The sequence below is a fragment of the Falco cherrug genome, chromosome 2 (assembly GCF_023634085.1).
Source record: "Falco cherrug isolate bFalChe1 chromosome 2, bFalChe1.pri, whole genome shotgun sequence".
NCBI classification, from domain to species: domain Eukaryota; kingdom Metazoa; phylum Chordata; class Aves; order Falconiformes; family Falconidae; genus Falco; species Falco cherrug.
Window position 1 is genome coordinate 7,173,995 of NC_073698.1, and position 14,650 is coordinate 7,188,644.

General features: G+C 48.5%; 1 long non-coding RNA gene across 1 annotated transcript; it reads left to right on the forward strand.

Moving 5' to 3' along the window:
* The first annotated feature begins 534 nt into the window (after positions 1-534).
* Positions 535-12,242, forward strand: LOC114014596 (uncharacterized). The gene is made up of 3 exons (XR_008730889.1): positions 535-1,262; positions 4,031-4,119; positions 11,575-12,242. It is a non-coding gene; the product is annotated as an uncharacterized LOC114014596 (long non-coding RNA).
* Positions 12,243-14,650: the final 2,408 nt, after the last annotated feature.

The following is a 14,650-nucleotide window of genomic DNA, read 5'->3' on the forward strand; positions in this document are numbered from 1 at the left end:
GGAAGAAGCTTATGTCTTTTCAGTTTGATATGAGAAGGTATCTTGAGTAGTTTCCAGTACTTAATGCTCCAGATGGCAGTGTCCCTAGAGCTTTTTTCCCAAGCACCCTTGTCTGTTGGAGATGCTTTGGTTGGTGGTTGAAGTAGGCCTGCTGTCCCTGCAGACCACTATTTTCCTACACGTAATGCTGGGGCAGCCACATACAAAAGGAGTGGTGAAAGACAAAGCAGGAGACCTTACTTCTTACCCCCACCAGCTGTTGATGTGTAAGAGAGGGGATACTGGTGTTTGCTGCAAAAGAGGGTGGTGCACCTAGTGCTTTGGAAACACTCCAGTGCAACTGATGGGTAAACTGGGATCATTACCATCCCTCAGAGTGGGTTCTAGGCATTGTCTTTGTGTGCATCATCCTGTTCTCTGTTGCTGGATTGTCCTGCTTCCTGGAGGAGAGGCTGCTTTAAAGGCCCCTGAGGGGAATCGTGCAGTGCTGCTCAGCTGAGGCTTGCTACTTGCAACCGAGTTACAGACTTGCAACCAAGTTTCATGTCCTACTTGTACAGCATTTCCGCAAATAGTTTCTTGCGTGGCAATATTTTAGTACAGAGGGTGTGGAATTCAGTTTTCCAGCATGCTGGTTTAGGTACCTCCGTCAGCATCAGATCCCATGGACATGTTCATGGTGGATTTGCGTAACTGTTTCTGGAGATAACGATGGTGGGAGAAAGTAAATGTCTCCACGGGTGGAAGAAAACCCCTGCTTATTTCAGGGTCTAGGAAAGGGAATACCAAACAACGCTCAGCTGTTCCTTTCCTGATCCTGTAGAAACAACCCCCTTGTTTATTCATTTAGGGGAGAGATAAAACATGTTCCTCCAGTGGGAAGGTCTCCTGTGATCCATCAGTGATGGCAGGGCTGGTTGTGATCTGGTGGTTTCTGCTGCCCAGCCCTGTTCTCACTCCTGTTGCTGGGAGGTCCCAGTGCTGCCTGCTGCTCCAGCAGCTGCTCTTCTCCTGAGCTGCTTCGCAGTGTGAAGGAGAAGGCAGGCAGGGAGGTCATGCTGGAGGAGCATTCTGTCGAGTGGGCTTTGAGGAGGGGGGGTTATAATAGCACAAGTGAAAAACATCTTTGCCCTTTCAGGTCCAGGTGCTAACCTGGAGTGTGGGTGTGACAGCCATGGCTTCCTTTATCTGGTCATAGGAAGGTGACTTCAAGGCATCTGGAAGAGTCTTGTTTCCAACATTCATGTCTCACGTCACCAAAGGTAGGAGCATCAGGAGCCATTTCATGGGTGTTCTAGTAACTGTTAACTACAGTAATGGCTGTCTTAGCCTCGGGGTCTGTGTGCGCGCAGGACTGGCAGCAGGTCTGACTGCTTGTCCTGAGGGCAATAGGGCGGCCACAATGTCCGAGTTCTGCTCCAACCTCTGGCCCTGACTTCTCATGGATTTGAATGATGCTGGGCACAGAGGGTTCCAGCTCTCCCCGAAGTGGGGATCAGCTAGCCTAGGCTCCTGCTTGGCTAAGAGCTGGAGCCGCTTGGGTGGAAGTCTAGGGGCTGGCTGTCCAAGGATCAAACGTGGGGGAAAAAGTGGCCGTGGCATGTGAGAAACCTGGGGATTCACAAGTCTTCACAGCTCCTGTGGAGCCCAGCCCTGACCTCGTGCTTTGATGGAAATCTGCGGCCAGGTTTCGGTGGTCATTTGGTTACACTTCACGATCGATGTCTTAAAGGGACTGCCAGAATGAGCGAGCGTCCTGCTCCACTCCAGAGAGACAGCCTGAAATTCACGGGTGAGAAAGCAATTGTTTTACTTCCCATCAGTGAAGTCCCGCTTGCTGTGCCAGCACCAGGCCCCTCTCTGCTTTCTTCCCGTCACATCTTGTACCTCCCCACTGGCAGCTTTGGGATGTCAGATGGCAGGACGTGCATGTCCCTGGGTGCAAACCACTTGCAATTCTGTTTTGGCACCAGAGTTGCCCTGGGGTCAGCAGAAGGCTTAAATCAGTGAAAAGCTGGGCCATGGAGCCCTGCCAGGGATGTGTGCGGTCTGTGGGGCGGGAAGGGGCGTTTGAAGACAGTGGCATCGCCACATTGGTTTAGGAATGTGGTTGTGAGCTTGGTGACTTAGGGCATGACATGTTTTTCATTTGCGTTGTGGAGATGGTGGAAATTCGGGGTCAGGTGTTTCGTTACGTTCAGCAGCAGCTGGTGCCGGGCAAGACCATCTTTATGCCCTGTTGCTCCTCCCATACTCTGGTGGTTTTGGCAGCCTGACCCCTGCCAATGCCACGAAATATAATTAGTCTAATCTTTCTTTTACTTCTGGGATGTTGGTTTTCTGCTTTAAAATGTAGTCTGCAAGTGTGCCACAGATCAGATTTCTCTGTAAGTGTACAGAAAAAACCAAGTCCAGCTCTAGTTATAGTCAAAAGACCAATGCTGTCAGAGTTTCTCTGTTCCCCACTGCCAGAGTGGAAAGACCACCCGACATACCACAATTCTTAGAAACCCCTTGCATGTCCTCCAGCTGAAGGGTGCTTGTGCTACTTTTACATCAAATCCTTGTCCATGTTCCTTTTTCCTTTTCCACTCAGAAATAGTTGTCAGAATAGTTGGCTGGAGGTGTTTGCTGTTCTTATGGAAGAGCTATGTGTAAGAACGAACAATTGCTTGCCTATTCAGAGACTGGTATTTCAACTGTCCGACATTGTCAGAAAGATTCTTAACCTTGGCTATGCTAGAAGAGTTATTCCCAGGAAGAAGGTGGAGTAAAATCTCGTTTCCCTTTGAAACATATGCAGGATGGCTGATCATGCTGTCTGGGAGTGGTCACTGGCCCTGAAAGCTGTCACACTCGCCCATATATCTGTGGGATTTTGGAGTGGTCTGAGTAATTCTCAGGAGTTCTTCTCTTTTGCTTCTTAATTGGAAATGTTTGACAGGGTGTACTAAGTCTCTTAAGCCCTCAGCACCCATGCACCGAGTGGGGGCAGGGTTACAATGCCCTTATCATGGTACTTGAGAAGACCACTCTGTAGCAAGGCATTGCATGAGGGCTTGAAGGTGGCTGAAAGTTGACTGCAGTTAGTGTCTTTGCTGTATAAGTCTCTTTGTTCCTCTTGCGTTGCTTAATAGATTCCACACTAGCTGTCCCATTGGACCATGCCACCATAGCCTTGGAGACTTCAAATCCCCATGACACTGCATAAATGAGACAGTGATGCATCTCAAACAGACTGTATTTTGATTTTGTTTTCCTGAACGCGAACATCCTTTTTACCAGGCAAAAGAAAGCCAAAATCAGGTTTTATGAAGAACAATTTCTCAGCCTGGATGCAACAGGCAACTTCATTTAAAGAAGTTTTTTAGCAATGTAAGTCTTACTGTTTTAGCAGCGCTAGCGACAGGGTTTCAGGCTGAGTCTCGAAGGCCTGTGGAGCTGGTGTCCCCTGGCACGCTGTGGTTTGTCTGCCCACTTGGCCTAATCATGTACAGTAATACAGGTGCTCAATAGGTTTATTCTCTCGTCATCAATTGTCATGATGACATGTCAGTTCTGCAGAAGAGCTGTGTTGGGTCAAACCAAGGATCAATCCAGCCCAGTGTCCTGTCCCTGAAGGACCTCTTAGGAAACCTCAAGTTTCAAGAAGGAGTAGGCAGGGTAAAGCACCTGCCACTCACGCCTAAGTGGGAAAGCTGTTCGCTCCTGGCTGAAGGATTTGCCCAAAGCCGAGGAAGAAGGCTGTGCCTGCCTCCACTGGCTTCTCTGTTGATCGAGAGTTTGTCCCCTGGTTGAAGCTGTTGAGTGTCATCCTTGCGGAAAGCCTGGCAGTATTACTGCCGAGCATCAGCTTTAGCGGTGGTGTCTCTGCTTGTTGTAGGGAGGGGCTGTAGGTAACAAGAGAGAGCTTTGTTAGAGAGCTTTGGTGGGGCAGCTGCTGCTTTTAGCAGCTGAAAGGTTTGCTGCCCGTGTCAGCAACACGGTCATTGCCTTGGGATCATCTTGCCCGTCTCTGTCCTTGTTGCAGAGGAAGAAAGGGACGATGAATCGGGTCATTCCCCAGGGAGAAACTGGAGCTACCGACAACTTCCCTAAACCTAACATCCTGTTTCCCAGGTAAGGCCACTTCTGTTGCCCTTCACTGACATGAGAGCCTCTGAGCTCATGCTGGGCAGCACTGCATTACTAGGATTTTTTTGCCTCTTGAGGTTATTTGAGGAAGAACTCATCCGCAGGATGCTCCGCGTCTCAGGTTGGAAGCTGTGCATCTTTGCTTGAAGTAGCATAGAGAAGTGATTGCTTTTTACGTTGCCAGTCTGCCATCAGTCATGCAAGATGGTCGTCGTTAGATAGAATTTGTGGAGCATAGAGAAGAATATGGGCAACATCTTTAAGTTTCACCTGCTTTTTCCTCTTTCCTTTGCGTGAGACTACAAAAAGACAGAGAAACTGCAGGGAAAAATATTAAGAAATGTTCCTGTGCAGAATCTATTGCAGAATTCTACAGAACTATACTTGATAGAAGATGGCATCCATATGGGTCACGTGTTTGTGAAATTCCCATGTCTTTTGTGAGAAAAAAAAGTTAAGAAATGGCATCTTAAATGCCCTCTGCAGGAGTACAGGAGAAGAAATTTCTTGGCAAATAGGAAGCCTGTTGTAGGGGGATGTGTCCTGGGTCTGATGCTGCAAAGGAGCTCCATCCGCGACCCCAGTGATGGGGTTCCCTCTTTACAGATGCTATGATGTTAGTCAGGGAGGGCACATACCCATGTGAAGGGAGGGTAAGGTTATAATTCAAAATGCTCTTGACATGTTGGAGAGCAAAAGGGGTCCCATGTACGTACACTTGGGATAAGAGGTGATAGATGGTCTCCAACTGGAGCAAGAAGGATTTGTGTTAGACTCAACTTCTTAATAGTGAGGATTAATGAGACCCTAGAAGATGTGGACGGAGCTCCTCCAGGCACTGGGGTCCCTTCCCATGTAACTTGGTTTCCTACTAAAGCCTTCAAGGCTGTTGAAGGCACCTGACTGCAGATTACTTGTAAGGCCTCTCTGGCAGGATGAGGTCGTTAAGGAAAGCTGCAGAGGGAATATGGCGTCCTGCATGCAAACTGCTGGCGCCGCCTTTTCTGCAGCCTGCAGTGTAACACTGAACGTGGGGAATTTTTTCTTAAACCCTTCCATGAAAGACCCACTAAATCCCCCAAGGGGAAGAGGCAGAGGGATTATTTCAAGGAGAAGATTAACGGGAAAGGTAATGTGAGAGCAGGCTCCTAAGGACATTGTGTGTGCTCTCTTCTTGTCCTCCTTGCTAGGAGCCTATGGCAGATGGTAAAGGCCCCTGTGCGGTCTGGGGTGCAGACCCATCTGTTATGGACCTGCTTTCCCTTTCTGGTGAATTGCAGGTGCAAACTGCTCTTTCCTTTTCTAAGTTGGTTTGTGCAGGGAGTAAACATTTAGGGAGATCCTTCAGGATGCTGAATACCAAATTCTGCCAATAGCGCTGGTGTTTCTCTCTCTCATCAAGCCCATTTGTTTTCTTCCGAGGAGAAACATCATCTGGAGATGATTTTAGAAAAGGTTCATCACCTCTACTGAAAAAGAACTTTGCTTTCAATATGGGAATTCCGGACCTTTTTCGCAGACTCCCTCAGAAGAACGTTTGTGGGCTGAATATATCAGAAACTTGAATTCATGCAGGCAGAGTCAGTACAGAGATCCTGGACTCTGCGAAATAAAATGGCTTCTCCAAAAGAGACTCCGCTAGGTCTCTGGCATCTCCCAACCAACCTTTCACAACAGGAGCTAGATAAAGCAGGGGCTAAAAATAGTATCACCAGGATTAATACTGATTTGCAGGAACAAGTTGGACGAGTTCCAGTGTTCAAAAGGGCCTGAGAATAGGACAGATGGGGAATTAATAGCCTTAGTTGTTTCTATGACCTGGTCGAGCATGTCTGCATGTCATTCTCATGCAAATCCTCACCGAGATGCTGTTTTAAGAGTGGTGGTGTTTCATGCTCACAGGGCTTCTGCCAGCACTTCCTTGCAGTGGTCCCGTGAAAGTAAGGGCAACTGATCTGAAGGAAGAACCAAGGGAGAAAATCAGGAGGGAGAGGGTCCTCGGGTGAGCTGCTCAAGGAAATGGTGGAGGGTAACACTGTGCCTTTGTACTTGTGTGAGAGAGATGTTTCTTTTGGACATGCTGTGTGTGAGCTCTGAAAAGTTACGTCATAAGGAATTACAGGAGGGTGCATGTGTAGCAGACTTCTTCAAGACCCTTTACATCTGCTTCATTTTACCCTGGAGTTGTCTTCCAGTGCACAGATCTGTTTAGTAACTGAACAGAAAGAATTGTGCCAGAAGTAGAGAGGATTACTTTCTTACTTTCTTGATTTGAATTAACCTGTTCTTTTTTTGTCTTGAGAGCAATGTTCGGGGTCTAACAATATGTTGTGAGAGGGAGGAGAGGTCCAAATGCTCTCTGAATCACTTCTTGATGGTGTCTCGGTGCCTGAACTTTGTTCAACTCTTTGACCTGTTCCCAGAGAGCAGTGAAGCTCAGAGGTGAGTGACCGTGAAGCAACTCGTTGCTTTGCTGTGAAAGGATCCTGCTTGACAGGGCAGAGTATAATTCAACCACCTTGTGCTTCCCAGAACCACAGATGGCTTCATTTTCATGGGTGACTTTGGTACTGAAGAGTCCTAGATTGGAGCCCACTGACCTTGACTTGAGAGCCTGGAACCTGTATGTTGTACAGCTCAGAGTTTCTGCTCTCTCCTTTTGTTGGAGCAAAGGAGCAGAAGACAGGTAGTTCTCCTGGAGATCTGCCTTGTGCAGCAGAAGCAGGTCCCCTGCCGTGAGCATCAGCTGTAGAACTAACTTGTCCTGGCCTCACTCAGACTCCTCCCGTTACATATTTTTAGGAATCTGAGGTTTGGAGAAGCTCCTGGGAGGAAGTGGATAGCAAAAAGACACTTGAAGCGAAACCTAAAATCAAACCCCCTCTTCCTGATCATTGTATCAAAGCAACAGAGGTATGAATTATGTATTTGTAGTGCCACCTTTAACTGTAAGAAAAATTTAGTAAGATGGATGTAGATCCTTAGAAGAAGCCTTATAGCTGTGTTCACTGTTACATTCAATTGCTTCTGGACTTTTCTGTAATGGGTACTAGCTACTCTCTTTTTACATTGTATTCCTTAAGTCCATGTGCTCCTGAGATACCCAAGACTGCTGTACCTGGATGACTGTTAAGCTGTTATGGGATAGAAATGCAGCGGTTTCTTAGATCATTTGGATCATTGGCAGTAGGAGGAGGGCTTTTCCTTACTGCCGGTGGAGCTGAGCAGTGCTGGCAGGCTGCAGGCAAAGGTCAGAAAGGTGGGTGAGAAATGAAACCAAAGAAGAGACTAATCCTCTGGGCTGCTGTAGTTCTTGTGCTCTTCCAGGAGATGGAGAAGCTCACTGTGGAGTGGCGTTTAAGAACAGTCCTGACATCTGCTGCCCAGTGGAAGAAGAAAGCAATGGCAGATTGGGCAGAACAAGAAGCTCAGGGGGCAAAGAGTACGTGCAGGACCCAGGTACGGCATGCATTTGAAAACATTCTGAAAAATAGCCTTTTTTTGTGCCCCCGAAGGGAAGCCGAGTTTTCAAGCTATCAAAGTCATCGTGTAAGTCTTGGTTTAGCGGTGCCTAGGAGGTGACTTTTGTCTGTCAGGGTTGGCAGGTCATGAGCAGGAGGGAACAGGTGTCAATCCGAGTCAGAGGACAGGGAAAGCAGCTTGCTGTGCTAAGGGCATGCGCTGATGATGTCTTCTGACTTGGTGCTCCTTGGCCCAGCAGGATGGCTCTTGGTTAGGAGTGCAGCCTCCGCCAGCGAGGTGGCTTCAGCCAGATGTGTCCAGACATCTTGTAGAAGGAGAGCTCCAGCTGGCCCTTCTGCTCACTAGACCTAGATTAGCTCGATCAGAAGTACTATTTTGAAGAATATATTGTGCTTTTGTAAGTAACTTTCTGTAACTAAGAATTAAAACTTGCTCCCAAACCACTGGCATGAAAATAGAAGTTACCGGCTTCAGTGGCTGAGGAACAAAGGCTTTAAGGATTCCTTTATCAAGTCAAGTCAGCCTTAGGAACAGCTGTCCTGAGAATGGAGACACACTGCTTTGGTGCTGACTGCTCCACGACATTTCCTGCGTTCACACCTCAGCCTAAAACAGACTCTTGCCTTGCACAATCGCTGAGGACCCCACCAGAGAGACTCACAAGGAAGAAAGGGTATGAGCTCAGCCTGGGGGCCAGGAAAGGAGGAAAACAGGAGAAGACTGATGAAACCCAGGAAAGCTGCCCAAGAACAGCTTTTGTAAAGTAAAACTAATCCTGTCCCAGGTAACTTATGGAACAAAGCTCAGAGTTGTTTCCCAGAAGCCATGCGACAGGCCCAAACCTTGAAAAACTTGGTCTCCTGCTCAACCAAGGGCTTAATTTTCTTGGACACATGCGTAGGCCATCTGTTTGTGCAGAAGCAACAATGAGGGCAGTTAGCAGAGGCCCAGGCTGAACTCCCTTACTCGGAACGGGTCATTGGGATCACTGTGACCTGTCACATCCTGCTGTAGGATATGGTAGTTTTGTTAGGCAGGTGGCACATGCCTCACACAGCTGACAATGTCACAAGTGGGACCAGAAGATGACAGAGGGACCAAATGGAAGCCGGGGTTAAAGCATCGTTAAGTTGTGACACAACACGAGGCTGCTGGTGGTCATTGCTCCAGTTCTCACGCTTCTAAGGAAGGATCTGCCTGGTGTGGAAGTAAAACAATTAACACTTCATAGGCCTCTGCAAGGCCTCTCCAGTTCAGGAAATGAGCATCAGCATGACCTGGCAGCCTCGCTGCACCAGCACATTTTAATTAACAAAGGAGTGAGTTATTTGTAAAAAGGAGGTGCTGCCTAGAGTTTCCTTATCTGACTGTCCAGAGCCTCCCCCTGTGAAGTAACCCGTGTGTTACCACTCTTCGCTGAAATTTTCTGTGGTCCTGCTTATCTGCCATGGTTTGGTGAAGAATGAGTCGTATAACCTAAAGGGACATGAACTCCGTAAGGGCCCCGTTTGGGCAGAGGTGGTACCAGCAGAGGCTGTCACTCTGCTGCTCTGTCATCTCTCCTGTAGTTCTAAGAAACTGCTTCTGTTCTGACCTGGTCAAAACTGCTTTCTGGTTATTCCATGAGGCCGGTGGGATTGTTGTCTGGGCTTCGGGAAGCCAGCCTTCTCCGTGTGGGTGGCATGGCTAAGGCTCTCCAGCACGAGCTTTGTGACTGCTCTTGCCCTGGCTTCAGTCTTTAAGGCTGAAACTGGGTTACGTATGCAGTCCTGTGTATTTTGGATAATTCAGCAGGGTGCATTGAGAACCTCTTGCCGTTGTGGGTTCAGCAGGCGTTGTCCCTGAGCATAGTGAAGGCGGTACACGTTTGAGACCACCACAGTAATTTACTTTCCTCCTCTTTCCAGCCTGCTGTGGCTGAGCTTGCAGACTGGAAACTTGCAGAAGGAAGACTCCAACCCCCTTCGGTACTAGGGAGGTGCCTTTCAAAACTGCTATGAAAGGAAGAAGTCATTAATTTCTGCGGGTTGACTGTTTGGACTGCCAATCTGCTTCTCAAGCAGAAGGGCTTTTTCTTTCTCATCTGTGAAGCGTATGATTATGGTGGGTTGTTGCTGAATTTCACTAGCTATGTGAGATCCAATAATATGATCACTATGTAGGATAGTGCTTGAGGAAACCAGCGTTTAGTTTACCTAGGGAAATTTAATGTAAGAAAACTCCAGGGTCTTGGAGCAGCTGAGGTTCTTTTTGTCATTCCTAGTTCTGCCTGATTAATTTTCACATTTGTCTTTGGGCTGCTAATCATCTTTCCCTCTGGATCTGGTATCCTCACGAGGAAAGCTCAGAGATGCTCAGTCAGGCAGAGGAATGGAGCAGAGCCAAACAGGCTGGAGAGGAATGGACTAGTGGACGCTGCAGTGGCTACGGTCTGCACTGTACTGGAGTTGTGGTTATGAGCCAGGTCACCAGGCTCGCAGGTGGGGGCTGCAGGGGGCTGCTGGAGCACTGGTGTGCGGCGGGGAGAGCAGTGAGCTCCCGCTCGCTGTTTGGCACCAGCTTGTCCCATTCTGCCGGCTGAGGTGCTGGCTGATGAGCCTCGTGCGCTTCAGCAGCTGCTCTATTTTCTACCTCATCCAGCTTTTGTTCCATATGGGTTTGTGCCGAGAGATATCAAAACAGTCTGTACTATTTCTCTGTGATTCTTGGTCTGCTTGCTAGAACAGAGTATTTCTTTGTTGAGGAATGGAATAAACCTCTTACTGTGTTTTCCTGCTTCAGGATGAATAGTGGTTTAGTGTCTTTTCTCTGCATCTTTCAGACGGGAGAGCCCGGGAAAGAGATTAGGCTCTGTCCCGTCTTCATCGTTCAACAGCCAAACGCTTCTTCAAGGTATCTATCTATATAGATATATATCTCCCAACAATACTTTTTATCTCAACACCATGGTTTAAAATGGGAGCACAGGATTATATAGAAGTAATTCAGGAATGAGCCTAAGTAGAAATAGAAACATATAATGCATACATCAATCTGTCCTGCCTTTTACATATATATATTGATTATTCCCCCCACTAAAAATGTCCGTCCCGCAGGTACTACCACAGATGTAATGCCTGTAATAATAACAACCTATGTGTAATATAAATTATTTTGTAACAGTTCTGCTGTGGTTAGGGCATTTTTCCCTTGTGCTGTTCCTAGTTTCTTGCTACTGGGAGTTAAGGTCCCTCAAATGGAAAATCCCTTAAAAAAACAACAAAACAACCCCCTGTCTACTGATCATTACACTCCGCAGTTGAACAAGCCCTGCCCTGCCAGACTCATAGCTGTGACAGTGACAGATATATTTCCCTTCATTTTGGGACATTTCCCCAGTTATTTTTCTTTCCAAGTCAACGTGAATTTAGTCAGGGTGGGGATTTTTTTCACAAGGGCCTGATCTGTTTCTGGGTCTGCCCTCACCTCCTCACTGCACCCAGAGTTAAAAATACAGATTTAAAAATACAGGAAGCAACAAGTGCAGGTACTGCTGCTGCTTTATGCTGCAACAGATGCAGAATTTGTGAAAAGTAGTCAAAATTCTGGTTATGCAGAGAGGTTTTTGTAGTTTTGGTTTTTTCTTTTTAAAACGAGTTACGGTAACAAAATGAACCAAATATTTTTCTGGTGCACGGCTCATGCTGACAGCAAAGCATTCTGAGGTGAAGCTGAAGACTTCCCTGAAGTACTTGTAGAGGAAGTTCATTTCTTGACTTTCAGCCATGGAACCAGAGCTCCCCAACGTGACCAGTGGTGAAACATGAGCACAAAACACGCCAACAAAAACATGCACTCCTACATATACGAGGAAGCAAACTTAATCCACGCTTCCGTGAAATTCTTTGGCTTAAAATTAGAAGCTTCAAGAAGAACCTGATTTAAAATTAGTTAACTTTTTTTTTTATTATTATTCAGTCATCACCAGGTGGAGTAACACAAAGGTGACCTTCATCTCTAAGGAAGAGAGACCCTTCTGAGTGCACCACCAATTCATCGATCAGAAACTTGTTTTCTACTTCTGCTTGTGCTACAACTTTCACATGGACCCTGGGCAAAGTCTTTGCCTAAAAATGAGGATTGTAGTCCAAGCCGATGACTTAGAAGTCTCTGAGACATGGTGGAGAAAGACAAGGACCTCCAGGTACATCTTCCCTCCAGCTATTTTTTTTTAATGAAGAGATGAAAGATCACAGAATGGTCAGGGCTGGAAGGGACGTCTGGAGGTCACCTAGCCCCACCCCCTGCTCGAGCAGGTTCTCCTGGAGCAGGGTGCGCAGAGTCACATCAGGTGGGTTCTGAATGTCTCCGGAGCAGGAGACTCCCCAGCCTCTCTGGGCAGCCTGTGCCAGGGCTCCGTCACCCTCAGGGTAACAAACCTTTCCCTCATATTCAGATGGAACTTGTGTTGCAGTTTGTGTCTGTTGCCCCTTGTCCTGTCACTGGGTACTGTTGAGAAGAGTCTGGCCCTGGTCCTCCTGGGTGACTTCAACCACCCTGGTATCTGTTGGAGGGACAACACAGCAGGGCACAGGCAATCCAGAAGGTTCTTGGAATGCATTGATAACTTCCTTCTCCAAGTGCCAGAGGAGAGGTGCCATGCTGGACCTTGCTCTCAGCAACAAGGAGGAGCTGGTGGGGAATGGGAAGCTCCTGCAGTGACCATGAAATGGTGGAGCTGAAGATCCTTAGGGCAGTGAGGAGGGTGCACAGCAAGCTCTCTATACAGGACCTGAGGAGAGCAGGCTTTGGCCTCTTCAGGGATCTGCTTGGTGGAGTAGCATGGGATAAAGCCCCGGAGGGATGAGTGGCCCAAGAAAGCTGCTTCATATTCAAGGATCACCTCCTCCAAGCCCAGGAGGGATGGATCCGAACAAAGGGGAAGTCAGGCAAAAAATGCCAGGAGGCTGCACGGATGAACAAGGAGCTCCTGGGCAAACTCCAGCACAAGAGGAAGCCTACAGGGGGTGGACGGAGGTGGACAGGTAGCCTGGGAGGAATACAGAGAAATTGTCTGAGCAGCCAGGAATCAGCTTAGGAAAGCTAAAGCCCTGATAGAATACCATCTGGGCAGAGACATCAAGGGCAGCAAGAAAGCCTTCTATAGGTGCATCTTTGATAAAAGGAAGACTAGGGAAAACATGGGCCCTCTCCTGGCGGAAACAGGAGGCTGGGTTACCCAGGATATGGAGAAGGCTGAGGTCCTCAATGACTTTTTCACCTCAGTCTCCAACGGTGAGTGCTCCAGTCACGCTTCTCAAGTCACAGAAGGCAAAGGTGGGGACTGGGAGAATGAAGAACGACCTGCTGTAGGAGATCAGGTCTGAGACCATCTAAAGGGACTTAAAGGTGCACAGGTCCACGTGACCTGATGAGAGGCACCCCCAGGTCATGAGGGAACTGGTGGATGATGTGGCTAAGCTGCTATCCATCATGCTTGAGAAGTCGTGGCAGTTCAGTGACTGGAAAAGGGGGAAGATGCCTCCCATGTTTAGAAAGGGAAAAAAGGAAGACCTGGGCGACTACAGGCCAGTCAGTCTCACCTCCGTGCCTGGCAAGATGATGGAGCAAATCCTTCTGGAAAGTATGCTAAGGCACATGGAAGTTAGGGAGGTGATTGGTGACAGCCAACGTGACTTCACTACGGGCAAATGATGCCTGACAAATCTGATGGCCTTCTATGATGGTTTCACAGCCTTGACAGCTCAGGGAAGAGCAACTGATGTCATCTACCTGGACTTTTGCAAAGCTTTTGACAGTCTCACATAACATCCTTGTCTTTAAACTAGAGAGACATGAATTTAAGGGGTGGACCACCTAGGTAAGGAATCGTTGGGTGGTTGCACTCAAAGACTTGTGGTCAATGGTTCAATGTCCAAATGGAGACCAGTGATGAATTGCATTCCTCAGGGGTCCATGCTGGGACCAGTGCTGTTCAACATCTTTGTTGGTGACATGGACGGTAAGATTGAGTGTACCCTTAGCAAGTTTACTGATGACACCAAGCTGTGGGGTGTGGTTGACACACTGAAGGGAAGGGATGCCATCCAGAGGGACCGTGACAGGCTGGAGAGGTGGGCCTGAGTGAGCCTCATGAAGTTCCACAAGGCCAAGTGCAAGGTCCTGCACATAGGTCAAAGCAACCCCCGTGATCAGTACAGGCTGGGCAGAGAATGGACCAAGAGCAGCCTTGAGGAGAACTTTGGGGTGCTGGTGGACAAAAACCTCAACATGATCCAGCAGTGTGGCCTTGCAGCCCGGAAAGCCACCCAAATCCTGGGCTGCATCAAGTGTGACCAACATGTCGAGGGAGGGGATTCTGCCCCTTTGCTCCACTCTGGCGAGACCCCACCTGCAGTGCTGCATCCAGCTCTGGGACCCCCAAGATAAGAAGGACATGGACCTGTTGGAGTGAGCCCAGAGGAGGGACACAAAATGCTGAGAGGCTGGAGCCCCTCTCCTATGGAGACAGGCTGGGAGAGCTGGGGTTGTTCAGCCTGGAGCAGAGAAGGCTCCGGGGAGACCTTAGAGCAGCTGCCAGTGCCTAAAGGGGCCGACAAGGACGCTGCAGAGGGGCTTTCTACAAGGGCAGGCAGTGACAGGACAAGGGGGAATGGCTTTAGACTGAAAGAGGGGAGATTTAGATTAGCTATTAGGAGGAAATTCTTCCCTGTGAGTGTGACAAGACACTGGCCCAGGCTGCCCAGAGCAGCTGTGGGTGCCCCATCCCTGGCAGGGCTCAAGGCCAGGCTGGACGGGGCTGGGAGCAGCCTGGGCTGGTGGAAGGTCCCTGCCAGTGGCAGGGGGGTGGGACTGGGTGATCTTTAAGGTCCCTTCCAACCCAAACCAGTCTATGATTCTATGATACTCCTGACACTCACCCTTAAGATATTTGCAGACATCGATGAGATCCCCCCTCAGCCATCTCTCCTCCAGGCTGAACAGCCCCAGCTCCCTCAGCCTTCCCTCACCAGGGAGATGCTCCAGTCCCCTC